General features: G+C 37.3%; 1 long non-coding RNA gene and 1 other non-coding gene across 2 annotated transcripts in view; both read left to right on the top strand.

Moving 5' to 3' along the window:
- The window catches only part of LOC131381035 (uncharacterized), a 101,913-nt gene that overhangs the window by 28,726 nt on the left and 45,349 nt on the right, over positions 1-27,838 (top strand). The window lies entirely within an intron of this gene.
- LOC116481302 (U6 spliceosomal RNA) lies at positions 16,045-16,148 on the top strand. Its single transcript, XR_004251476.1, has one exon. It is a non-coding gene; the product is annotated as a U6 spliceosomal RNA (small nuclear RNA).

Below are 27,838 nucleotides of genomic sequence, written 5' to 3'. Positions count from 1 at the left end.
AAGGAGGGACATTAACATGGGCCTTCTTGGCAGAGAGAAGGTGAGAACAGCATTCTCTGTTTTTGAAGCTGAATCTCTCCTATTACTTTATAGACCCATCCCTCTATCCCTCTAGAAGGCTAAAAAAAGATGGTATATGTGTATTTTATATTTAATCATGCTTATTATTTGCATGTATATTTATATTTATGCATGTATGTATGCATATATAAACACATGCACGTATGTATATACATGTAATATATACATACATGTGTAAATATAAATGTAAACATGCATACAAATAATAAATATAAACATATGTATGAAACATGCAAATACTACATTCAAATAATAATAATCATAATTAAATATAAACCTATGTGTGTGGAAACACCTTCTGCTATCTCTTTCTTACTCTCTATCCGTCCCTGGGTCCTTCCTTTTCTCTACTTTCTGCCCCCATGCGCCATATGAACATTTCATATGACCCTTACAGAGACAGCAAATGCAATTTGGATTCGCTAAATCAAGCAGCTCAATTTTTTAAAATCTGAGAATCAATCTGAGATTTTTCAGTGTGTCTGACCTCCATGTGGGGGCTGTGGTAGTGTTTTCTGCCTGCCGTGGAACTCTCTTGTCTTCCTGACTGAAACGGTGATTTGCTAGCTTGGTGGGAAGTGCTTTATGCACCATCACTACGTCACCCTCCCCCAAAGCCACCAGGTTCTCTTTGTGTATTTTGGAAGAAAATATTGAAAAGGTTAATACATTTTTTCAACAGCGACGCATTAATTAGAAAATTGTTGCTAACTTTATCCAGATGTTGTTGTGCATCTAGACCACAGAGAAGGCTGATCTGATTTACTGTTTCAACAAATACTGAGATTTTCCTTGCTGCGATTATTTAGCATCTCTTATATACCTAATTCTGTAAAAATAAGTCGGCTTTCACGAATAGAGTAGTTGAAACATTGATAGGTTTCATGGAATGGGTAAGTCGATTTTTGCTTATTTGTTTAATATTTCTAAACTTCAGATTATTTACCTATAAAACAGAAATAATCCTTCTAATTGCTGAATTGTCAGGAAAAGGGAATGGGATAATAAAACAAAGTCAACAGATACTGTGACTAGCACAACTAGGTGCTCAATTGATGATTTAATGATATTTAAAATTCAAAAATATTACCCTAGATAGTGCAATGAAATTGGCCTTGTTTGTGTTTGTGCTGTATGTGTTGATGGGGAAAGGGGTGATATGTACAGAACAGAGGACATTTATTCTAAACCCCTTATAGAAATTTGTTAATCACTCGGGGTTCTCGTACAAGTTCAAAAATGATGTGTTCAATACTTTTTCTTCTATGCAGAGATCTGGAGACGAAGACTGATGAGTAATGGGAAGGGAACACTTGTGCTTTTGTTTTCTCTATATACTCTCTTTAGAGCTCAGTCTTCTCATCTATTAGTGGACAGGACATAAGAAGATGATTTCTAAGCTGTTCAATGTAACATTTCACAAAGTTCAGATTTGCTCCCTATCCAACAGAAATGCATATTATAATATAGAAGATAAAAATAATTAAACTACTGACTATAACACATTCTTCTAGAAGGAAGTGGCATGAGGGAGACAGACACTATAGTCTTGGAGGACAGAAGGAGGAAAGACCACTTTTATCTGGGGGATCTGAGAGGTCATCTTAGAGAAGCTGGCATTTGACATGTGTGTGAAGGATGGTCCAGATTTGTAACCTGGAGATGAGAGTGGAAAGAACTCCAAGCTGAGAGCTGTGCCTGGGTGGGCAATGACATGGAAGTATGAGAAGGAGATGGCAAGATTTCTGCAGGGATGAAAGCATTGCTGTATTTCGTATGTGGTGAGATTAGAAGCAAAGATTGTGTCCAGATTATGTATAGATAATAGTGGTGAAATTTGAGCTGAAGATGAATGAAAAAAGAGGATACAAGTGGAATTTGCTGTGCTGAGTTTCCTGTGATTCTGGGGAGAGTGGGGCAGGGAAAGGAGGGCAGAGGACAAGAATCACTAAAAACTGACTGGCACTTTGAAGACCAGGAAGGATATGGGGCCTGAAAGAAGACATTTCATCGGGATTACCCCACCAACCCTTGATATTTTGAGTGAAAAAGTAACTTCAGTTATGTCGTATATTCCCATTTCCTGTGTTGTCAAAACCTGTGGTAGAAGCTGTGAAAGTGAGACTGAGTTTCCTTTTCCCCACATTCTGTGGATAAACATGGTTCTGATGAGCTTCACAGAGGCTGGCCCAGCATGCAGCACTCAAGGCTGACATCATCTGGGCTCCCAGCCACCCATCGCTGGAAGACAGCACCTGACCTGTATGCACATGCTTGGGGCACTGGCTAATCTCCAGATGAACGTCTTTCTCAAAACCCCACCTGCCACAGCAGGACCTGAAAGATTCCCATGGGAGAGTGATAACTGGGAGGTGCAAAAGACCAATGAAGCCTTCAGCCCCCAGCGGCAAGTCCTCTAGACGCCGCTACAGGAAGATCCCAGGGTTTTGCAAGTCTCCTGGAGTGGCTAGACAGGTTTGCCTTCATTCGCTCCCTGGAGACAGGGCTGTCTGAGGCATGACTGAGCTGTTCTTTGTCAGTTGTGCATGTGTAGGCAAAGGCGCTGGATTTCACTGTGCACACACAGAGGGAACCTGTTTGGTGATCTGTGCTGAGACCTTAGAAGAAGTTGCAGAGCTCTCCCTAGTGCCTGGGGGTAGTGAAAGCAGAGAAGCAGCAGTGAATATTGGATAAATATCTTTAGATTTCTTCAGGGAAAAGTAAGTTGAGCCCTTATGGCCTAATCACCTCTTAAAGGTTCCACCTTTTAATATTATAACAATGGCAATACAAGTTTGTTTTTTTTTTTTCTTTGAGATGCAGTTTTGCTCTTGTTGCCCAGGCTGGAGTGCAGTGGTGTGATGTTGGCTCACTGCAACCTCTGTCTCCCAGGCTCAAGTGATTCTCCTGCCTCAGCCTCCCGAGTAGGTGGGACTACAGGTGCCCGCCACCATGCCTTGCAATTTTTGTATTTTTAGTAGAGATGGGGTTTCACCCTGTTGACCAGGCTGGTCTGGAACTTCTGACCTCAGGTGATCCACCTGCTTTGGCCTCCCATAGTGCCGAGATTGCAGGTGTGAGCCACTGCACCCAGCTGGCAATACAATTTTAACATGAGTTTTGGGGGATTTTTGAACCATGACAATTACCAACTCCAGGAAGCCCCACAACACCCCTTCCTGTCTGCTAGACATACTTCTATGATATTCCCTGCCTTTCTTTTATTAAAAAAAGTTACAATAACCACTTAATCGTGCTGATACAATATAGCTCAATTTCTGGTTTTGAGCTATATATAAATGCTATAGGTAGATTTTTGGCATTGTGTCCCATTGTGCCACCATGAGATAACTTTCTTTTCAAGTTAACCACAGATTTTAGGAATTTGGGAAATAGTGATCTAGTGGGTCAGGTTACATCTCTTAGAGGAGATGGGCCCAGGAGATGCTTTATGTGTCGTGGAAGATAAAAGGAGACTTAAAATCCACATGGAAATCACATACAATTGTGCTGGGCCCAGGGGAGAATTTCCATGCCTCTCTGTCTTAGCGCTTCTTGCTCCTTTTTCACAGGCCTGAGTCACATCGTTAATGCCTAGATCAGCAGCAGATTCATGGAAAGTGGAGTTCTTCCATCCTCAGCACTTTTCTCATAGGAGAATCTGAAAGATACTCTCAAGTTTTCGGAGGCACATGTTGTTGCCTTCTCTCTCTCATACAAGATGAGATGACAAGATTTGTTGTTAACAACTTCTGTATCTGATAATAACATTAACTGTTTATTTCATGCTTTCATTCTTTCTTGATGACCTCATTTCATTCTAGCTTCAGATCAGATATTATTATTACCAATTTATAAGCTGAGAAACAAAAGTTTGGAGTAGTTAAGTGGCTTGCTCAAGGTAACCGTGAATATTTTGAGATGCAGGAATGGGGTCTCCAAGGACGGGCTTGAAATAAATTTTTTGGCCTGTCAATGGGTAACTTACCTAAGACAAGCTACTAACACGTCTCATTTTCAGTTCTTTATTTGGAAAATGGGGATGGAAAGACACAATACAAAGGAACCTGAATTTGAAGATTAAATGACAAAAAGTATAAAAGCATGTAACGTTGTGAATAGTACCCTGAAGAGGTTAATTAATGCTAGTAACAATTAACAGTAAGCTAAATAAAAGCTCAGTCCTGTTTTTTTTGTTGTTGTTGTTTTGTTTTGTTTTTGAAATGGAGTATCGCTCTGTCGCCCAGGCTGGAGTGCAGTGGCATGATCTCAGCTCACTGCAAACTCCACCTCCCTGGTTCAAGCGATTCTCCTGCCTCAGCCTCCTGAGTAGTTGCGACTACAGGTGTGCACCACCACGCCCAGCAAATTTTTGTATTATTTTAGTAGATACGGAGTTTCCTTATATGTTGGCCAGGCTGGTCTCTAACTCCTGACCTCAGGTGATCCACCTACCTCAGCCTCACAAAGTACTGGGATTACAGGCATGAGCCACTGCTTTCAGCCAGTCCTGGGTTTTTGACTATAAGTCCTATGCCACTTTCAGTACAGAAAGAAGAGCAGTCAGGCACATTTCCTTCAGAAAATATTACCACTCTGTTGTAAGGCAGACTGTTGACTAAAGTTCCTTAATAGAATATAACAGTTGCAGTCTTCCATTATTAAAGGTCAATACTTTCTCAAATAGACAATGTAAGTACAATCCTTGAAAAACAAGTACTTTCTTTATATAAGAGTTTCAATGGCAAACGATGCAGGTGATTCCCCACTCATTAGCCATGAGTCATCTAGCTTCAGAAGCTAGATCCACACAATTACATATTTTCAAATTTCAGCTTCAGGTGTATGCAGTCATATTTAAATTCACTGAGCTTGATTTATTTCCTAAGAATGAAATAAGACAGTATTAATTAAACAGGGCTGGCATAAAGATAAAATGGTATCCAAGAGGTAACATTATCTGTCATAGAACCAGATACATACCAAATTTGGAATGAATGTTAGTATCCTCCAAAAATGTTGGCCAACTGACTGAGAATAATACATTAAAGTAAAGGTATATTGACAAGCCTTTAACTCAGCTTGTAATTCTTACAAACACATAAAAACGTATCTAGTAAAGTCAGTGAGCTCTTGGTGCATAGTGGAGAGAATCAGAACATCCTCCAAATCTTGCCTTAGTCTCTTGTGAGCTGTGTCATGTGGGTCAATTCCCAACCTTTAAAACCTCAGTTATTTTTAATTAAAAAATATGGAATTAATGATATCTATCTCAGAAAGGATTTGAGGATTTGAGGTTTTACAGTTAAGTCATATGATGCCTAATGTGGACTTCAACAAATGGTAGCTGCAGTTGTTATTTTGGCTATCCATGTGGTTTTTTCCCTGAACAAACTTTTAAGAAACACAGTTAAAAAGTTTACCACATCACATTTCCACATATGGAACTTCCTATGTGTAACTTTGCTATGGTACTTAAAATATTGACTCTTAGACTGTACAACCAGATGTGAAATTTGACAGGGATTCCTGTGTCACATAAGCATATTAGTCTGGGGTAAAATTTTGGACATTGATTTCAAAAAGATAACTCTTTCTCCTAATTAATATAATTTTTATGCAATGTGCATAGGAAGACAATGGAAATTGCAAGTATACGTGTAGTTTGGGGTGAGGGGGCTTAGAAGGCTAGGGTATATGTTTTACATCACACATTCATTGGAATTATTTTTTGCAAAAACCTTTGCAACTTCATCAGAGATAGTATTCATTACCCCACTTTTTGTCCGTTCAACCAGAGAAGAAAATTCAGATATCCCCAAACAAGGTGAAATTTGAGCTCTAATGCCTTGGTTCATGCTTTTGTCTAAGCAGAATATTCTAGGTAAATTCTTTCGCCCATTGAAAATTCATACTAGTTCTTCAAGTTCAGCTCAAATGCCACTTCTCAGATGAAGACATTCTACTGTCCTTCCCTTGAGGGAAGAATACTTTCTAGTATTCTTCAATTCAGTATACTGAAGTTACCTTCATTCTGCTGGCAATGTTTATATGCAGGTCTTCATTCCACGGTAAGAAATTTTTGAGGAGAGGGACAGTATCCCATTTATCTTCTTCCCTTCTTATTGATGAACATAAAGGCATTTTACTCACTTTTATTGAATCAATCAGTCAATCAATCAATGAAGAGATAAATAAAATCTTTTGGAGGGAAATTAATGTCAGTGACTCATCACATCTTAAATTAGAAGGGCAAGGCAAGGTTATAAATTATCAGTTACAATAGTCAAGCAGAGATAGTGAAAGGGTCAAGAAGTGATATATGGGGGAGATTTAATGGGATGGATGGCATAGGTGCTTAATCCAAGGAAACGGGAAGTCATAGATGCAGTAATGGAAAGATTATTATTTTAGTAGAACCTAAAAGGAACCTACCAGATTCTGCTCATCTCTTTCTTATATCCTGAATGCATTAATAAATTATTAATCTTAATTTGTTATTTCCATAAAAACATGAATGGGCTATATAAATAATGAGAACAGTTTATAGATGAAGAGAACACATATGACTAGCTGTTTTGGGAATCCTGAAAATCTCCACGTTACTCATATTTAAATAATTTGAGAAAAATTTCCATCAAAAGATGTATGATTCTATAACAGGAGGTATTTTAAGTTCAAAATTTTAGTTAATCTTCCTAAAGACTTTAGGATCTTACATATTTAATCTATGCAACATATCCTGGTCAAATAATAATTTAACATTACAGTGAATTTGGTGGTGCCCTAAATATTAAAATGCAGAGCTTCTGATTAATCACGTTATTGCTTATTGAGTGTTCTTGGGATCAAATGCCCTTGCTATCAAAAATCACTGGTGAGCTTCCTTTTCAAGTGTCTTTTTTTTCTCTTTCTTTCCATTTTTGGTAACTCTTTTTCTCCTTTACTTCTAAGTGATGTAGTGTGATTAATAATAAAATGTTGCCTTACCACAGGGGGAAGTAATAATAAATGTAAAATTCATATATGTGTTTCCATCCAAACAAAGGTATCATACAAATATAGAGAATGATTATGATCACTGGATTATGGAACTTGGCACACTAACCTGCCGAATTTGCAGTCAGGAAGCTATAAAGTGAACAAGAAGAACATTTCATTTTTTTCGAGAAGATAGAAATGGTACCTATTGAATAAGCTAATTTTCCAACTGTCTAGTGATTGCAGTTAAATCTACTGTTTAGTAGATTTAACAAATCTTACAAATCTTCAGAAGTTCTCTACAGGTAGGTATAAAATGAATTTGGGTCTTAAGTTTTGCATTGCTCTTTCTGGGGGCTTTGTTTTCCTCACCCCAAATTCTCTCAATATATATTTCATTCTTTTACATTCAGTACTTTTTTTTTTTTTTTGTCTTTTTGAGATGGAGTCTCACTCTGTCAACCAGGCTAGAGTGCAGTGGTGCAATCATGGCTCACTGCCACCTCCACCTCCCAGGTTCAAGAAATTCTTGTGTCTCAGTCTCCTGAGTGGCTGGGACTATAGGTGCTTGCCATCACACCTGGCTAATTTTTGTATTTTTAGTAGAGATGGGCTTTCACCATGTTTGCCAGGATGATCTCAAATTCCTGACCTCAGGTGATCTGCCCACCTCAGCCTCCCAAAGTGCTGGGATTACAGGCATGAGCCACCACGCCCAGCCTTGTTCAGTACATTTTTGAGTGTTCTTTCTGGGTTGCAGCCAATTCACTCAGGCGAACAGAACCAAGAAGATCCCTGTCCATCCAGTGACTTGAGAATGATAAACTGTGCCTCAATTTCTCTTTTTCTGAGTTCTTTTCTGGTGTATTTACCATCATTATCTAGCCTTAAACTGGTAGGGACTTTTGCTTTGGGGTTTTTATCCCATTTTGACACTCATTTCTTTGGGATAATGCTCTACTTAACACATTATGCATCAATAATAAATTCAAATGAGATATTTCTGCAGAGTTTTCTGTACAAAATATGGATTTAGGACCAGTTTCATCAACTGCTTACATCTTTTCGTTCATTAATAAACTAAATGTTTATTGATCAGCTACCACATGAAAGATACTTCCTTGAGATACTGAGAATACACTAGTGGATAAGAAAGTCACTGTCTTAGTCACAGACCCCAGATGTAGAGATAACTATTACTATGGAAATGCAGAGAGAAAAATAAATTGAAGGAACAAAAGAAACAGTATTTATTGAAAATAGTATTTTTTCAGTACACGTGAGAGTAAGACACTAGGTTCAAAAATAGTAAACAACAGGCTGGGCGCGGTGGCTCATGCCTATAATCCCAGCATTTTGGGAGGCCAAGGCAGGTAGATCACCTGAGGTCAGGAGTTTGAGACCAACCTGGTCTACATGGTGAAACCCCGTCTCTACTAAAAATACAAAAATTAGCTGGGCATGGTGGTGGGTACCTGTAGTCCACCTACTCGGAGGCCGAGGCATGAGAATTGTTTGAACCTGGGAGGCAGAGGTTGCAGTGAGCCGAGATTGCACCACTGCACTCCAGCCTGGGTGACAGAGTGAGACTCCATCTCAAGAAAACAACAACAACAACAACAAAAATAGTAAACAACAAAAAAAGGGTATTGGATAAATTATATTTCCAAAAACAAATATGGCCTTGTTTCTGTGTAAAACTCAAACCTATCTACATCCAAAACTCAGCCTTCTCTCTTCTTCTCCATGTTGCTCTGCACTTCTCCTTGTTCCTTTACATACTTTTCCTATTGACTTCTCCATATTCCCTTATGTGCTTTTTAGTGTACTTCTCCATATTCCCTTATCTCCCCTTCTACAGTTTTCTTTCTGCTTCAACTTACCCCCCGGGTTATCTTCTTGGATAGGGTACACTTCTCCTTCAACTTTACTATCCTCTTAATTGTCTTTTCCCTTTCTCTCTTCTCCAGATTTATATAGTTCTCACCTCAAACATAGTTCATAAGAGAATCTAAATATAGTATATACCATTAGGCTCATAATTATCTGATCATTTTTAGTACCTGTAGGGTAAAACGCAGACAATTTAACGTTATATTAGGTCTTGACAATTTGTGTACTTCTGCAAGTTTAGGCTCAATTTTCATTCATACCTCCTGCCACAAACAGAGTCTCCCCTAAATTACCCATCAATCTCTTTACCATTTACTGATTGGATCATACCTATTGCATCATAATTTTCATAGCCCTCCTTTCTTTATATATGATATCTTGTTCTCTAGAATGCCTTTACCCATTTTCTCCAGAGATTTCTCCTTTAAGACTCATCTCAAAGATTATCTGCATATAAAACTTTCTCTAATAATTCTTGTTATAATTACTAGCTCTTTTCTATTATCCACACCGTTCGTGCTTCTCTGCTGCCTAATGAATTTTAATGGCTTCTGCTCACTTGCTTGCATTTCCCTTGTTATAACAGTGCTCTCATATTTTGATATCTAAGTTCATGATTCTGCTTCTGTCTGGAAGAATCTATCTCCACTCTTTATTCCTCTAAAGGACGTCAAATACTCCTAGATTCCAGCATCAGTTTCTTTTTAACACTTTTGCTGCTCCTTTCACTAACTGAGGTCAAATTAGTTCTCTCTGCATTCTTTGTGAATTATGTGCTCATGTTATAGATATATGAACTTCTACTTTGTATCTCTTACATATTGGAGAACCTACATTTATCTATCTGTATCCTACTATAAGACCATAAGGATCTTGAGGGACGGACTATGTAATATGCATGTATACATTTACTTATCATACATATATGTATTATACATATACATACTTATGCATATACATATACATTACTTATTTACTTATTATACATATGTGTATATTTGAACACTTAGTGTGTGCCAGGCACTGTGCTAAGTGCTAAATTACAATGAGGGCAAAACAAACACATTCCTCCATTTCATCATGCTTTATAGGCTACTAGAAAATGAAGTGGGAACATAATTCTGGTGAGTGGTACAAATAGATTAAGGGTATGCAAAGAGATATATCAGGGTGGCTTAGCCTAGTTGGGGTGCAGTGGACCTGACTGAGAAAATAAGTCTGCAGTATAGCAATTGTTTTCTGAGCATGAAAGTCTGAATTTGTGATTTCTTAGGTGGATAAGTTTCAAAGGATGGCAATGTATAGGGTATAACTGTAGTCAAGTAAAGAAAGTTTCCCTAATCTAGCACACTTCCTGAAACATGGAATATGAGCAGTAAATAGGAATGGAAACTATTTATAGTATGAAATTTTTTCACACTTGTTATCCCCTCATCAATAGATTTTACCTAATTCTAAGGTTAACATTTGTTTGGCATGAAGTAGTCTGCTTCAACATATATAGAGCTTCATTCATTGCTTTCGATGAATGCTTTTTTATTAAAGAAACAAATTTGTTATATCTTGTGCTATAGCTTGAATAAATTATTTTTCTCCTTGAGTATCTCAGGCTGACAAAAATCTTGGAGCAAGAGGCAGAAAGGGTGTGGATAGTGGGGTGAAACATGTTCATTCCCTGATTTAATATAGTCTCGTATTTTTTTCTCCCTGTGTCTAGAATACATTTTTTATAAACATGGGAAATTAAACAACCTTACCTTCTGCTAGGTTTCCAGGAGACTCCTATAGGGGAGACAAAGCCTAGCGGCTAATAATGGCCTATGTACTTGGATGGTGAGGCTAGAGCCTTAGCTATGAGAAGAATATTGCAATGTTTCTTTCCTTTTCAGTCTCAAGACCTGTTGACAAGCTTTAGTTACAATGACCATACCATGAAATTTAGAGCCTGGTTGGGAGGAGAGATACTACCAGTGAGTGTTTCAAGGACCAGGTTTGTTTGTTTCCAGATTGGGGGTCTCAAAGAGGAGGATGGATGGGAGTCTTGCCAGCCCTTACTGACCATGTACATTTAAACCCCATTACAGGCTTGCATGGCACATGAAGGACAGGGGCAGGTTCTGCTCCTGTCCAACTTCTATTCCCTGGTTCTTGATAGGTGGACAATGATGTGTACTCAATGGATAAATAAATGCATATGCAACATAGCAACACTAACTCTCCTTGAGGGTAAATATGACATATATAATGACTTTGTGATAACAAGAAATCTGAAAAGTATAATATAGATTTTTGGCCCTTAACATTGACTCAAGCTATAATCTACTATGTCATCTTAAATAAGCTACCTGGGGCTGGGTGCAGTGGATTACACCTGTAATCCAAGCATTTTGGAAGGTTGAGGTGGGCAGATCACGAGGTCAAGAGATGGAGACCATCCTGGCTAACACAGTGAAACCCTGTCTCTACTAAAAAATACAAAACATTAGCTGGGTGTGGTGGCAAGCACCCATAGTCCCAGCTACTCTGGAGGCTGAGGCAGGAGAATCGCTTGAACCTGGGAGGCAGAGGTTGCAGTGAGCAGAGATTGCACCACTGCACTCCAGCCTGGGCGACAGAGTGAGACTCTGTCTCTAAATAAATAAATAAATAAATAAATAAATAAATAAATAAATAGCAAGCTACTTGGTCTCCTTAAATCTGGAGTGTATATATAGAAGTGATTCAGCCTGTTATAACTCAAGAGACTTATCATAGTTAGTACAGCTCCACTTCTGAGCTTAGCTCAATTCTGAGTACGTTTAGACAAATTATTTCACTTTTCTAATCATTGATTTTTATATTAAAAAATGAAGAGGTTTAACTAGATGACCTCTTAAGTTCTTTTTAGCTCTGAATTTTTTTAAACATAAAATTAAGAGCTCCTAGATCTGATAAACAACTTCAGCAAAGTTGCTGAATACAAAATCAATGCACACAAATCAGTAGAATTTCTATACACCGACACTGCCCAAGCTGAGAGCCACATCAAGAATGCAATTCCATTCACAATAGCCACAAAAAATAAAATTTCTGTGAGTACACCTAATCAGGGAGGTGAAATATCTCCACAATGATAATGACAAAACACTGCTGAAAGAATTCAGAGCTGACATAAACAAATGGAAAAACATTCCATGCTCAAGGATGGAAAGAGTAAATATTGTTAAAATGGCCATACTACCCAAAGCAACTTGTTTATAGATTCAATACTCTTCCTATCAAACTACCAATGATTATTCACAGAATTAGAAAAAAAAACTATTAGAAAATTCATATGGAACCAAAAGATCCCAGATAGATAAAGTACTCCTAAGGAAAAAGAACAAAGCCAGAGCCATCACATTACCCAACTTCAAACTATGTTATAAGGCTACTTTAACCAAAACAGCATAGTATTGGTACAAAACCAGACACATAGACCAATGGAATAAGTTAAAGAACCAAGAAATAAAGCCACACACTTACAACCATTTGATCTTCAACAGAGTCAACAAAAACAAGCAATGGGGAAATGACACCCTATTCAATAATGGTGCTGGGATAACTGGCTAACCATATGCAGAAGATTGAAACTGGGCCCCTTCATTTAATTAAAAATCAATTCAAGATGAATTAAAAACTTAAATGCAAAACCTCAATCTATAAAAACTGTCGAAGAAAACCTAGGAAATACCATTCTAGACATAGGCCTTGACAAATATTTTATGACAAAGACTCCAAAAGCAATTGCAACAACAACAAAAATTGACAAGTGGGACCTAATTAAACTAAAGTGCTTTTGGACAACAAAATGAACTATCACTAGAGTAAACAACCTACAGAATAGGAGAAAATATTTTCAAACTATGCATCCCACAGTGGTGTAATACACAGAATCTGTAAGGAACTTAAACAAATTAGCAAAAACGAACAACCCTATTTTAAAATGGGCAAAAGATGTGAAAAGACATTTCTTGAAGAAGAAACACAGGCAGACAGGGATAGAAAAAAAAGCTCAACATCATACATTATTAGAGAAATGCAAATTAAAACCACAATGAGATACCATCCAACACCAGTCAGATTGGGTACTATTAAAAAAAAAATGATCTTGGCAAGGTTGCAAGGAAAGGGGAATGCTTATACACTGCTGGTGGAAGTATAAATTAGTACAGCACTGTGTAAAGCAGTTTGAAGGTTTCTCAAAGAAAGTATAACTACCATTTGACCCAGCAATCCCATTATTGAGTATATACCAAAAGTAAAATAAATCATTCTGCCATAAGGACACATGTATGCACATGTTCATTGCAGCACAATTCACAATGGCAAAGACATGAAATCAGTCTAAATACCCATCAATCATAGACTGGGTAAAGAAAATGTTGTACATATACACCAGGGAATACTATGCAGTCATAAAAAAGAATAAGATCATGTTTCTTGCAGTGATGGAGCTGGAAGCTATTATCCTAAGTAAATTAATGCAGGAACAGAAAACCAAATACCACATATTCCACTTATAAGTGGGAATTAAACATTGAGTACATATGGATACGTGGAAGGGAACAATAGACACCAGGACCTACTTGAGGGTAAAGGGTGAGGATCAGAAAACTACCTATCTCTTACTGTGCTTACTACCTGAGTGACTACATAATCGGACACCAAAATCTGTGACACACAATTTACCCATGTAAAAAACCTGCACATGTACCGCCTGAACCTAATCTAAAAGTTAGAAATATATATATCTGCTATATGTACCAGAAGGTTTTTAAGTTACATACAATTGATTAAATTCTAATTTATTAATAGAACATTATTCTTTTACATTTAAATATAAACCATAATGTATAGCGTGATTTTGTTGATAACTTTTAAATCTATCTTTAGCATTTGTAGATGTTCACTTTCAGGTATAGATAAAGGACAGGCCTATCTGAGTCCTGTTCAAGACTTCTTTCGTAGTCTTCTATTTATTAAGCTCTAAGTATGTTCTATGCATCATGCTTTCTGTATACCTAGTTGTTCCATGTCAAATTGATGTGTTTTTTTTAAATTAGGTGTCAAAAAATTGGACAAATTACAGAGCATTTGCAGTCTCTTTTCGTTTGTAGAAGTTTGAGGTTCACCTTCTATATGGTCTTTAGTCATCTGACTTTGTTTTATTTGATCTATATTACATACCCTAGGAAAGAGAATAGAGGCAACTTGCTAAATATTTTTATTTAGTACTCTCAGCAAGCCATTTGTAAGTATTCACTGTGTACCTACAATGTCCAGGTCACCATTGTAGGCTTTTGTATGCTGGATCTGAGATCCAGTTGTAAATTAGCTAAATTTTTTAGGAATTTTGTGATCTGGTTAACACAACCATTATTTAAACGTAAGTTATATAAACTTATAGTTAAATAAATTATATTAAAAATAAAATGGGGCCGGATGCAGTGGCTCACGCCTGTAATCCCAACACTTTGGGAGGCTGAAGCAAGTGGATCACGAGGGCGGGAGTTTGAGACCAGCCTGGCCAACATGGTGAAACCCTGTCTCTTCTAAAAATACAAAAATTAGTCGGGCGTGGTGGCGGGTGCCTGTAATTCCAGCCACTTGGAAAGTTGAGGCAGGAGAATCGCTTGAAACCGGAGGGCGGAGGTCGCAGTGAGCCAAGATTGCACCACTGCACTCCAGACTGGGCAACAAGAGCGAAACTCTGCCTCAAAATATAAATAAATAAAATGAACAGATACTTAAAACTCATCACTTTTTAAACATTATATTACATGCATCATTTTACGTGTTCTTTAGATAATTTAAGTTATTGTGTCCATATGATAAAATGCCATACATATGTACTGCTGGGCATCTTTTGTCAACTCTGTATTTATTGGCATCATACTGGTACCTTGAAATTGGCCAAGGAGAGGATATTAGCGCCACAGAAATCAGCAAATGCTACAAATCATTCCCCTTCCTCTCCTCCAGCTTATTTATAAACATTTATCAGCACATCACTGCTTCTAGGTGCTACTTAAAGTCAGAGTCAAGAAGTAGCTGTGGCGTTAAGGAAATCCGGTCTTCTATATAAACAGGGTCAAGGGGGATGATCAGGGCTTTGAATGCTCATGCAGATTTATAATTAAAAGGTAATGGGCAAGATAATTAAAAGGTAACCAAGGGAAACATTGTGTGCTTCGGGCTTAGTATTGTAATTATATTCAATACATACTTTACCAGCTAGAATATAGTATAAAGCAGATTTTGCATATTCTGAATGCAATGAAAATACATTGGCCGAAGCTTATAGTTGTTTAAATGAGCTTTGTTTAAAAGCAAATAGCTGCTCTCTCTTTCTTATTAAAATATGTGTACACACACACACACACACACACACACGCGAATAGTTTTATAGAACATCTGAGGTTTAGCTGTAAAATCTGTCTCCCAACATTTATTTAGATAAGTTTGATACAAGTGTTTGGGCCAATTTACCTTTAATGCTCTTCAGTAAAGGCTTAGTAGCTATTAAATAACACTCTGGGATCGTAAATACTCCCTCATTTATGGGAATTGAAACCAGCATTTAATGAGGATCAACAATGTCCAGACAACCTGTTTGACAGTTAATATAGATGATTTCTTGCCTCCAGCACTTTATAAAGGGGAACGAATAGAAAAGAGAATTAATATATAGTTGACCCTTGAACAATGTGGAGAGTGAGGAGTGCTGACCCATGCACAGAAAGGTAGAGGGTGGGTGGAGGGAGACGATTAGGAAAAATAACCAATTAGTATGAGGCTTCATATCTGGGTGATGACATAATCTGTACAACAAACTCTCATGACAGAAGTTTACCTATGTAAGAAACCTACACTTGTACCCCTGAACTTAAACAAAGAAAATCCAAGAATAACTTTTGACTTTTCCCGAATTTAACAAAAAAAATAGCCTACTGTTGACTGGAAGCCTTATCAATATACAGTCAACTAACACATATTTTTATGTCATATGTGTTACATACTGTATTCTTACAATTATATAAGTTAGAGAAAAAATGTTAAGAAAATTATGTCATCACTTCAGGAACACATACACTAAAATGAGTATGATACAGAGATTAGCATGGTTCTTGCACAAGGATGAAAGACATATTCTTGAAACATTCCATAGTTTTGTATGGCTGTATCAAAATATCACATGGATCACTAAATAAGCACATCTATTATATGTGCATATAAAATTAACAAAAAATTAAAAAGGAAGAGAAAATATATTTAGTGTTCATTAAGTGGAAGTGGATCATCATAAAGGTCTTCATCCTCATTATTTTCACATTGAGTACCCTGAGGAGAAGGAAAAGGAGGGGTTGGTCTTGCTGTCTCAGGAGTGGCAGAGGCAGAAGAGAAGGAGGAGGTGGAAGGAGAGGCAGGAGAGGCAGGCACCCTTGGTGTAAGTTTTATTTTTAAAAATCCACATATAAGTGGAGCTGTGCAGTTTAAACCTGCATTGTTCAAGGGTCAACTGAATACTGAAAACATACAAGACAGTGTTCATAGCCTGCCTTCAATCTAATGATATTATTTATTCTAATTTGATAGTAAAGAAATAAAGGCTCCAAGATTTTGAGACTTTTACATGATAACATTTCAAATAATTTGCAGGGACAAGATTTTCAAAACACATCTGCATCTATGGTACTTTCATTTAACAGACTTTTCTTGGATGTTTGTTAGGCCAGCCCACTAAGTTCATAAGATACATAACCATCATGTTCTTCAGAGTTCAGTGTAAGCAGCCTGGAGTAGTCTGGGGGATAAATGACATCTTCAAGGGGCTGGGGGCAAGAGCAGCAAGGCAAATTAACCACAATAGAAACTATTGTGAATATTTTTTTCATCACTTGAAGTGATTTATTCTTTTAATCCTTTAAAGAAACCATGAGTAGACTCAGCCATCATAAATGAGATTGTTCTAGGTGCTGGAGTGACTAGATCATGAATTTCCATACCATTACAAGAAGTTTGAGTTTTTTTCTTCAGCATAGAGTATTCCAAACAAAGAGATAATATGATCAGATTCACAGTTTAGAAAGATCACTATGTTTTGTGTAAGTATAAGTTTGACAGGTAACTTTCTTATTTAAAGTGTGTTGTTCCTTCTCATATTTTTATGTGTTTATAAGAACTGAATGGATTTTATACGTGAAAAATCTAAATAGAGTGCCTGAGATATGGCAAGTCCTCAATAAAGAGTGGTCATTATTTTTTGCTTACTATTTCACGGGTTGTCCTCAGGCTAGCCTTCAACCTCATCTCTCGCTGCCCTTGTCTTGAACTTCAACATACTTGGAGTATTTTTCCACATATGTATCTCTTTCCTGAAGTGCTTCCATTTGCATAATTTGCCTAGTGAACTACTAGTATATTTTCACAACAGCAGAGGCTGAAGAACAAGCAGAGGCTGGAAGAAGTTTGCTTCACTCACATTTTGAAAGTAGCAAGTGGAGGGGTTCAGGAAGGGATCCTCCAAAGAACTCACTTAAGAATCAACCAGAGAAATAGTACATGAAAATGTCATCACTGTCCATATTTCTGGTTAAGAAAACTAAGGCCCAGAGAAGTAACGTGAACCCCAAAGTCTCAGACTACTATAGCAACAAAGCCAAGATGTAATCCTAGGTCTCTTGACATTTGAGTTAATGTTTATTTCATCACATATCTGTCAATGTTTTTAAAAAGCAAAAGAATAAAAAGCAAAGAAATAGTAAAAAGAATCATTCTGGTTGATTTTTTGACAAGTTGTATACCCTGTGGAGTTATTAAGTGGAAGTTCAGCATCTGGGTTATTTTTGATCACCTGATGGCTCCAGGGACAAAGGCTTGAGCAGCTCAGAATGAAATTGGCTAGGGGAACAGTATCTCTTCTGACACAAATCACAGCTTTGAACATTTCCAGCATTTACCTACATCAGGCATGTGCATGAAAGACTCCAAGAAGTCATATATGAAAGCTGGTATTTTTAAAGCCCCTTTCGAATGTTTGTAAAACTTGATGACACTAAAGGACAGTGCTCTTCAAATTAAAAAAATAATGCTGAAAAGGAGTTGGAAGTGCGTTTTACTCAAGGTAATAAGAATCCATTAAAAATCTTTTTTTTTTTTTTCTTTTGAGGCAGAGTCCCACTTCATAGCCCAGGCTAGATTGCAGTGGCACGATCTTGGCTCACTGCTACCTCCACCTCCCAGGTCCAAGAAATTCTTCTCTCCCAGACTCCTTAGTAGCTGCAACTACAGGCCTGTGTCACCATGCCCAGATAATTTTTTTTGTATTTTTAGTAGAGACGGGGTTTCACCATATTGGTCAGGCTGGTCTCAAACTCCTGACCTCAGGTGATCCACCCGCTTAAAAATGTTTTTAAGAATTTTCTCAGCCTGCCTATTATGCTAGTGTTCATTCATTCGGTTTCCAGTGAAGCTCTGGAAGTTGTCACTTTACAAATCCACACACTGGAATCTTTAGCCTTCTGTTCTTCGGTTGATATTCAAACCAGCAGTGGGAGTTTCTCCAGGAGGTAGATGTGTTATTTGTGAATATAAATGTTCTTAAGTTCCCCAATCTTCAGAGGCCACCTTTCTGAATTTGTAGCTATGCACTCTAAGTTTTTCCTCTATGTGATGGGAAGGGGCCCCATCTTTGACTGAATTATCTTTCCTTACCCTTTCTGAAATCACCAGTGTTTCCATATCACCAAAGTCAGATTTCTGGCATGGTTACCATATGCTATGAGTACTCTCTCTTCTACAATTAAATAATCAGATAACTAACAAAAATATAAAACACAGGCTTTGTATTGCTGAGTTTCATGACTTACTTGCTTAGATGTTTCCTTCCCGAGTTGGTTTGAATCTTCCCTATTGCTAGTGATCTCCATAGCATTGTATGCTTTCCTTTGCACTCTGATCGAGCAGGACATTGCCATCTTAGACAAGCACTGCAATTCCAGAGTCCTACTTGATCAAAAACTGCCTAAATCCAAAGGGCATCAGCCTAATGGCTAAGGTCAGCATGACCGTAAACCACAAATGACATCTCCAACCAGATACATTCCCACCATAAAATAAACCCCTCCTTGACCTGAGACATGCCAGCCCTGAGATAACCACCACCACCACCGGCCAGAGAGATGTCGGCTCCAGGATAACCTCCCCTCCGACCAGAGATATTCCAATCCTGCCATAAACTTCTCCCCCAAATAGAAACATTCCAAGTATGTGATAAGCTCTCTCACCAATAAATACTCTTAGTCTGTAAGAGAGAATGGTCCTGACCAAAATTGGCCAGAAGGCCCTCTCAGGTTTATTCTCCAAAATAAATCTATCTTTCACTGTTGAGCTGCTTTTCATGTTTCTTTCCTCTTTCTTTAACTGTTACACACTTTAGTAGAGATTACTTCCATTTTTATTTTTTTACACCAATTTTAATCTGATTGTTAATTTTTATGCTATTTATACCTGTCGTAGGCAAATATAGGAAATCTTATTATTGTCAGTTTGAAAAACCTTGAGATTTGGAAATACATCATCAGTTTGCTGAGACATACCTATCAATTGCAGTTCTCCCAGGCTTGATTGGATTTTTCTTGCTCATGCTACCGTTTTGGGCTGCATCCCAAGAGCCTCTGATTTCATCAGACTTTTTTTCCCAATCTTGAATTAATTTTACATTCTGACTTTTTCCCCATAATGCTTCTCTAAATATCTTGGCAGTCACTAGTTTTAATCAAGATTTTTTCTGTTAATCTCTGTTCTATGTCTCTGTATCAGTCAGGATCCAATAAAGATAAAGAAACTACACAGCAATTGAAAGAGATAATTTTAAGATAACGGATTATTCCATCCTGGCTAACATGGGGAAACCCTGTCTCTACTAAAAAATACAAGAATTAGCCAGACATGGTGGCACGTGCCTGTAGTCCCAGCTACTCAGGAAGCTGAGGCAGGAGAATCACTTGAACCTGGGAGGTGGAGGTTGCAGTGAGCTGAGATCATGCCACTGCACTCCAGCCTGGGTGACAAAGACAGACTCCATCAAAAAAAAAAAAAAAAAAAGATAAAGGATTATTATTGATGACTATAAGGAGAATAACTTCACAGAATTAAAGAGAACTTTAAGATATTTTACACTTGATGAGAAAAACATGGAAAGAACAAACTTGGAGTGAGCAGTTCCTCTCCAAAACTAGGATTCAGATGTAATTGGACAAAGCATAGTTATAGCTCCTTGCATAGTTCAGAAATTCCCTGAATTACTCTGGGCCAAAGCCCGTCAATAGTCAATATTAAGGCAGGAAACATCCCTCCTTGGTGGGATACACCAAGGCTTGGGATCTAACTGCTGGGGTGCTTGCAAGGCTCACTGAAAACCTCCACATGGGGAGCAATTTAAACTTAATGAAAAAAGTTGCTACTGGACAGTTTGTTTCCTGTAATGCATCATGCTTCGTTATAGCCCTGGTTCTTAACAATACTCTCTATAGGAGTCAAAGAGGGCTGGTCCTATTCATATTTCTTCTTGTTTCATTTTGAACCATTTTGTGAATTGTGAATAATTTGAAAAAAGAGGGAAAAAAAAGAAAAAATATGCTGTGAAGGGTGTCTGTTTCATTCATTCAAAGTAGCTGGAAACAATTTAAGCAAAGATTTGACCTTCTGAGAGCAATAAAACACATATATTCAATCATTTCAGTTTGTCCCATGAGAATCTGTCACAGTCAGCTAACCAAGAACATTTACTTTTTGTAGACCTGTATAAAGAATTGTTCTTGATGCTGTTGAGGACAAAGGAGAAGTAAAAACATCATTAAATCAACAAATTCACCAAAACCTATCAGTCTCCAGAGCCTGTACTCTTCCCTAAGGTGTGAGTTTGGAATGACTCTTTAGTCACCTTGCATCAGGGCAGGTAGATGAAGTCTCTCTTTCCCTTTCTGCTCCACCTCAGGATATTCCAAATCTTTATTTACCCTTTACTTCGTCTTATGGCAGAGGAGGTACTGCCACCACAGAATTTTATCAAATGTTGGAGCTTGATAAAGGTTGGATTCAAAATCATCACTGGCAAGCAGCTGTTTTGTGATGCAAAAATCAATCTGCATCTCTGAATCGTGACATAGGAGAATTATATCTAATTCTCTGATGACTGTTACAGTTCTATATTATAAAAAGTATTCTTCTTTATTTCCTAAGCTAATGCCTACCAGAAACCTCATGATAATCTTCAAATACAGCATAAAGAAGAGGGTTGGGATAAATGGATCTATTTAATGCATGTGATTGAAAAGTTTCTGTTTCTCCATTAAGTGATACAATATTGGCTGTAATCTGACACTGAACTCATTATATTTCACATCTTGCAACTACCAAAAAATGCCAAAATAAAAGGTATAGATAAAAGTCAAATCAATAAAGTAAAATGCAGTTATAAAAATACTCAAATCTAAATGATGGTGGAAAAAAGAATAGAGGAAGAAAATTACAAATGACTAATAATAAACTGAAATACTTAAGTTCAACCATATCAAATAGATTAATATTCCACAGAGAAAACACTTACATAAAGAAAACTCAAGGCCTAGAAGTTTTAATGGGTGGATTTCATAAAACATCTTAGGAAGAAAGAATCGGCATTCTTTGTCTACAGAAAACGTTTCAGGAAATGGAGGGGTGGGATGCAGTGCCATCCATGTGTTGTCCCAGCTACTTGGGAAGCTGAGGCAGGGGAATCACTTGAGCCCAGGAGATTGAGATTTAGCACTCTATGATGGTGCCGCTGCACTCCCGCCCCTCCACCATCTGAAAAGAAAAGAAAAGAAAGAAGAAAGGAAAGGAAAAAGAAGAAAAGAAAAGAAAGAAAAGAAAGAAAAAAGGAAAAGGAAAAAGAAGAAAAGAAAAAGAAGGAGAAAGAAAAACACTCTGACTCATTTTAAGAGGCCAACCTCACTCTGATAATAAAACCTGACACAGACATTATAAAACAAAAGGAAGTAAAGGAAAACAAAAGGCAAACACTTCTCATGATCACATATTTAAAAATCCAGGAAAATAGTAAATCAAAGTAATCAATATATAAAACAGATAAATGAAGATCAGAAAGGGTTTATTACAAAAATACAGGCCTGATTTAAATTTGGAGAGATAATGAGTTTAGTTCGTAATATTAGCAGAATAGAAGGAAAACCAGTATGAGTATCTCAATAGATACAGAAAAAAACTATTTAAAAAAGCTCAACATTCACTCCTGATAAAACTTCTTAGCAAAATAGGAATAAAGGGGAAATTCCTCAGTCTAATAAAGAACATCTATGAAAAAGCTTATGGCTAACATCATACTTAATAAAGATTCTGTTTAGACTTAAAGATAATATTCCTTCCTATTACTTTTCCTTGATCTGATGCCTTTTCACTAAATGCTCCCTTTTCCTAAAGTATTATCTCCCGAGAGTGGCTTATCCATGTTGTCTCTATATTTTTATTATTTTCTCTCTTCTCAATTCCTTGTAATCTAATCTCTTCAACCATCAACTAATGCCAAAGGTCTCAAGTGTTTCAAAGAAATTTCCTTTCTCTTTTTCCTTTCTCAAACTGTTCACAGCACTCACTCTCTCATTCTTGGGGCTCCCTAAGTATTAGCTGTTCCTTCTCAGTTTCCTTCTAGGTCTGGGATGACCCACGCAGCTCCTGAAGTATTATTCTCATAAATTCTTGTCATAATTCCATGTATTTGCCATGATATTTTTTCTAAACTACAGGGAGGGGAAGTTCAATAAGATCAAATTGTATCAGCTAGTTTAAATTGTGGTGGTTTGACATCAGAAACTGGGAGATGACAGAATTTCTGTTGCTTTCAATCTGTCCAATTCTTTTCGTCTTCCTAGCGAAGCTCCTGTCATCGAGATCAATTGCCTTTCAACTTGCATTTGGACACATAACTCTGGTTTCTTTCAGTCCAGCATGCACAGTTCAGAGAGCTCTGCTCAAATCACAAATCTTATTAGTTGTCTTCCCCCTCCTCCCATGTTTCTGCTTACACTTAAATGCCTTCCATGGCACTTCAAATAAAGAACAAACTCCTCAGTATGAAAAACTTAGTGTGCCCACTAGGGCCCTAAGTATGATTCCAGCTTCAGTTGTAACCATACAGCCCTCTTATCTCTCTGCTCCAGCAGTCTAAGCCGTCCATCTGCTCCCCTTCTTGTCACTTGGGCTTTGCACTTAAATGTCTTTCTATCTGAGAGCTCCTCTTTCCTCCTTTTACGTAAGCTCTAATCATGCTTCTGATTCAGCACAAATCTTATTCTCTCTAGAAACACTTCCACGACCTTTGTGCCTAGGTCAAATCTTCTATCAATCAAGTATTCTCACAGGACCTTGACCTCTCCTGTATAGCACTTACTGGCATTGCAGTTTTACCTTGCATTTATGGTGTAATTATCTAATTATTCTGTCTCTGCCAACAGACCATTTTACTTCAATAGTTCAACAGCCATAGGTATGTTTACTTTTCATCATATGCTTGACAATATAGTATTTATATATAATATATTAATATATAATATGTGTATCAGTACATATCAATATAAATGTGTATCAGTATATATTCAGATATATAAGTATACATAATATGTATATTATATGATTATAATATACATATATGTATATATAGTATACAATATGTATAATATACACATTACTTTTATATGTATATATAATATACAATGTACTATGTATATTGTATATAATTATGATAGGTATAATATATAATATATGTAACATATATTATATAATATGTATATAATATAATATATATATATGAGTTTGCAGATACACATACAGACACCTGGCTAGGCAGATAGTCCTTGTATATATAAAGGACTATCTATTTACCTGTTCATTTGTCAATATTTCAGCCCTTCTTTAGGCCTTCTTCTTGATGACTCTGACTTCAAGGTTTGTGGGCTCAACTGGCTTTCACCAGTTCCCATATTGCTTAGTTACCTTGGCTGTCTCTTACCCGACTGCTCTTCTGTTGATTAATGACAACATCAACCTGTGCTTGTTGCCTGCTGCAATCCGGATCCTCCGACCTAAGGCACTTTGAGCTCTTATCAATTCATTTCTTACCTTCAAAGCAACATTTTATTTGCTTTTTAAGTGTTTGTTCTACATATTCAGAATTCTAAGGGGGTTTGCACGTGGGACACACCCAGAGCTACCCTTTTAGCTCTTCTCTTCAACACATTTCCTGTGCCCTGCCTTCTTCGGAGCCTGGCCTCCCTGACTGTCCAGTATCTTGGGATGAGTTCCCTGTTGCCTCACTCGCAGTTGCAGCACGAATGAACTCATACCCTGCAAGGCAATGTCTCAGCTCAGATGAGGGAATCTAAACCCATATTGCCAAAATCTCATCAGTTCAGCACATGCATCTCGCATCTCTAATTAAGGCGAAGCTCTCAGGACTGGCACGAGCATCCTAGGGTTTTGGGGGCTTAGTGAGTGGAAAGCAAGTCGTAGAGAGTTTATGTCAATGACCGATGACAAAACACTTAAGAGCAGTTAACGAACTCAAACTGCAAAGGCTTTCTTAGGTAATATTTTATTTTGTTATATAAGTAGATATTCTAATTAGAATACATTTAAAATGTTAACATTTAATTATTTAATTATAATACCGATTGAATATGATAATGAAATGCTCTGGGAATTTTCTTTTTTTTTTTTGATACCTCCATCAGTAGGCTACCCATAATGATTTAAAAAAAAAAAAACAAAAATTAAAATACCAAAGAAAACAGGCTGGACAATATGTGATGGCCATGTCTGAATCACAGAAGCCCAACAGTGTATTCCAGCTGTGCTTCTACTTAGAGTTCTCTTATAGAAATAGAAACAGTTAAAGGATTCTGTAAGACTCTGCCAGTTACATAGAATATTATCTTGAGAAAGTGCTTAACTTTTGTGCTTCAGTTTTCTCATCTACTACTCATTTTTTTTTAATGAGACTACAACGGAACTACCATACAGGGGTGCTCTGAGAAATAAAGCAGTTCCCATATGTAAAGTGTTTAGAACGATTCCTGCTATTTTCCTGGTCTTTTTCCTTCCTGTCTGGCATTCCCCACCAGGGCATCAGACTCATCAAATATGTTCATTTTGGATCACCTCTGACCCTGGCAAGAGGCCTTCATATATGCAATGAATTGTCCTTGAAGAAAATGTGCACAAATGATCAATTAGAGGATTTGCAATGGATCTTCCCCGCTGTGGACATGAGGCTGTATTCTATCTTTAGTCGGAGCATATGCTATGCATCTCACAGGCTTTCATTAGTGCTTTCCAAACCCCAGATGCCCAAGAAATATTCAGGCAATGGGTTCCTTTTCTTTCTTGGGTTATCAAAAAAATATGCTATAGTGAGAGAGCACTGGACAGGGAGCAGGTAGATATGGCTCATCCACTTTGTCTTCAATCTTTACTCTTTCAGAGCTTCATTCCTTCTGCAAAACTAGGAATCCAATCATAGGTTTGCAGAAAGGTTTCGAATACAAAATATGATCATTATATAAATGCACTTTGAAAGTAGTGAAGTTTTGTATAACTTTGAAAGCTATTGATGATGATTGTTAACACCATTAACTGTTATTACAGTAAGTAGCAGAGGGTGCTCAGTATAGAATGGGTAAAATGTATTGTGCTACTTACTGTAATAATAACAACTTCTCATCACACTCTGCCTCCGCTCTTGAAGAAGATCCAACTTGCAGGATCTTCTTCAAGATCGGGGGCAGAGTGTAAAGGGAAGTTGTTAGTTTTCTATTCAAATTATCCTACACCAGCCCTAGAGCATGGCCAAGAGAAAGCACATGGACTGATGTGTCATGATCCTTCCAGGAAAGACAGACACTGAAATAAGTATTCACTGTTCAGTCTCTGGAAGTGATTCTGACCAACTATTCCCGGATAAAAAATAAACTGGATATTGGGGCCTGAAGGACCCACAGAATTTGAGGATGCAAAACATTTTTCAGATCTTAAGGGCTAAACAAACCTATTACATGGGTTTCAGATGAGATAAATTTTGAGGCCCTTTCAACTCATGTATTCTTGGATGTCACGAGTTTTAACCTGTGAAATAATAACAAAAACCACACTGACCATAACCACAAACACCACCACTGTAACAACTACCTTCATATAGTACTTAATTATGTACCAGACACTATTTTAAGTGCTTTACATATATTATCTCCTTAACTGATATAGCAATACTATGAGGCAGTTACTATTAGTATCTCATTTTATAAATAAGACAATTAATCCACAGAAAAGCTAAAAACCTTGCTGGAGGACCAGAGTCATCAGCAGCAGAACCAGGTAGGTGGTCTGCCTCAGAGTCACCATCTTAATCGTCACTTTCCTGTTTGAAGTCAGAAAACAGAATCTTTCTCATATGCTTTGGAGCTGTGTCCCCACCCAAATCTCATGGAGAATTGGAATCTCCAGTGTTGGAGGTGGGGCTTGGTGGGAGGTGACTGGATCATGGAGTTAGATCCTTCATGAATGGTTTAGCACCATCCCCTTGGTGCTATCTCATGATGGAGCTCTCATGAGATCTGGTTGTTTAAAAGTAAGTAAACACTTTTAAACCTTGGTCCTGCTCCTGCCACATAAAATGCCTGCTCCCTGTTTGCCTTCTGCCATGAGTGAAAGCTCCCTGAGACCTCCCGCAAAGCAGATACGGTTATCCTTCCTGTACAGCCGGTGGAACGTGAGCCAATTAAACCTTTTTTTCTTTTTTATAGATTACTCTTTCTCAGGTATTTCTTTATAGCAATGGTGAGAATGGACTAATACACTTTCCGTCAAAACTAACTCCATCCTCTCTCTTAACTACTTCCCCCACAAAGCAGACATAGATTAAATCATCTTCAGAAAAAGGACATTTATCTAAGAACATGTTGCTTTTTATACTTGATGCTATCACAATATCCCATAACGTGTATTCTTCTAAATAAGCAAGTTCATTCATTCCTTCAACAGTTAGTGAGCATTGACTCTCTTGGTTACAGAGCTGGGAAGAGAGGCGTAAGACATGCAGATGTTTCTCATGTACTCACAATGTATAGTGATAGAAAGAAAAATGTATAATCATAGTAGGAAATTAGAAGTGCTACAGAAAAGGTAGGTTTACAGTGTTACAAAGACACAAAGTCCAGTTTACCCTCTTCTGTACCCACAAAGTTCACAATACTTCATTAGTAAGATCAATTATAAACTAACTCAAAAAGACCTAGACAACTCAAAAGCATTTTTCCCTTTGAGAAGTTTCTTTACTATAAATAGCTGCACCTCTGAGGTGACAAACTAGCTTTGGAATGTGGCACTTTGATGTCCAAATAGTGATATTTTGTAGAAAAACTTCAAAAAATATTTTCTAAAAGAGGCATTTTCCCAATGAGACCGGCCAAAGATAATAAAAAGAAAAGATATTGCATGCTGCATTTGTAACTTAACATGAGGTTGACATACTCTAGACCCCATGACTGCTGTGAGGAAATGAGCTCATAAACCTCTGAGGGGTCTTATTGGAATGAAATAAGTATCTTTTTATTTTACTTTATTTTCATTTTTTAGTACTTCTCCACCAACCTTTAAAATTAGTGCTTTAATTAATTGATGTATTTATTTATACACTCATTCAGAACATAGTTATAAATGTGATTCTGTAATATTCTGTAATGTATATGACCATATAGTTAGCACAGGTAGAAAGAGAGACTGGGCAGAATCCTGACAGCTTCCCAGGGAA

The sequence above is a fragment of the Hylobates moloch genome, unplaced genomic scaffold (assembly GCF_009828535.3).
Source record: "Hylobates moloch isolate HMO894 unplaced genomic scaffold, HMol_V3 SCAFFOLD_13, whole genome shotgun sequence".
Lineage (NCBI taxonomy): Eukaryota > Metazoa > Chordata > Mammalia > Primates > Hylobatidae > Hylobates > Hylobates moloch.
The sequence above is the reverse complement of the archived record's forward strand: the minus strand, read 5'-3'. Positions and strand labels throughout refer to the sequence as shown.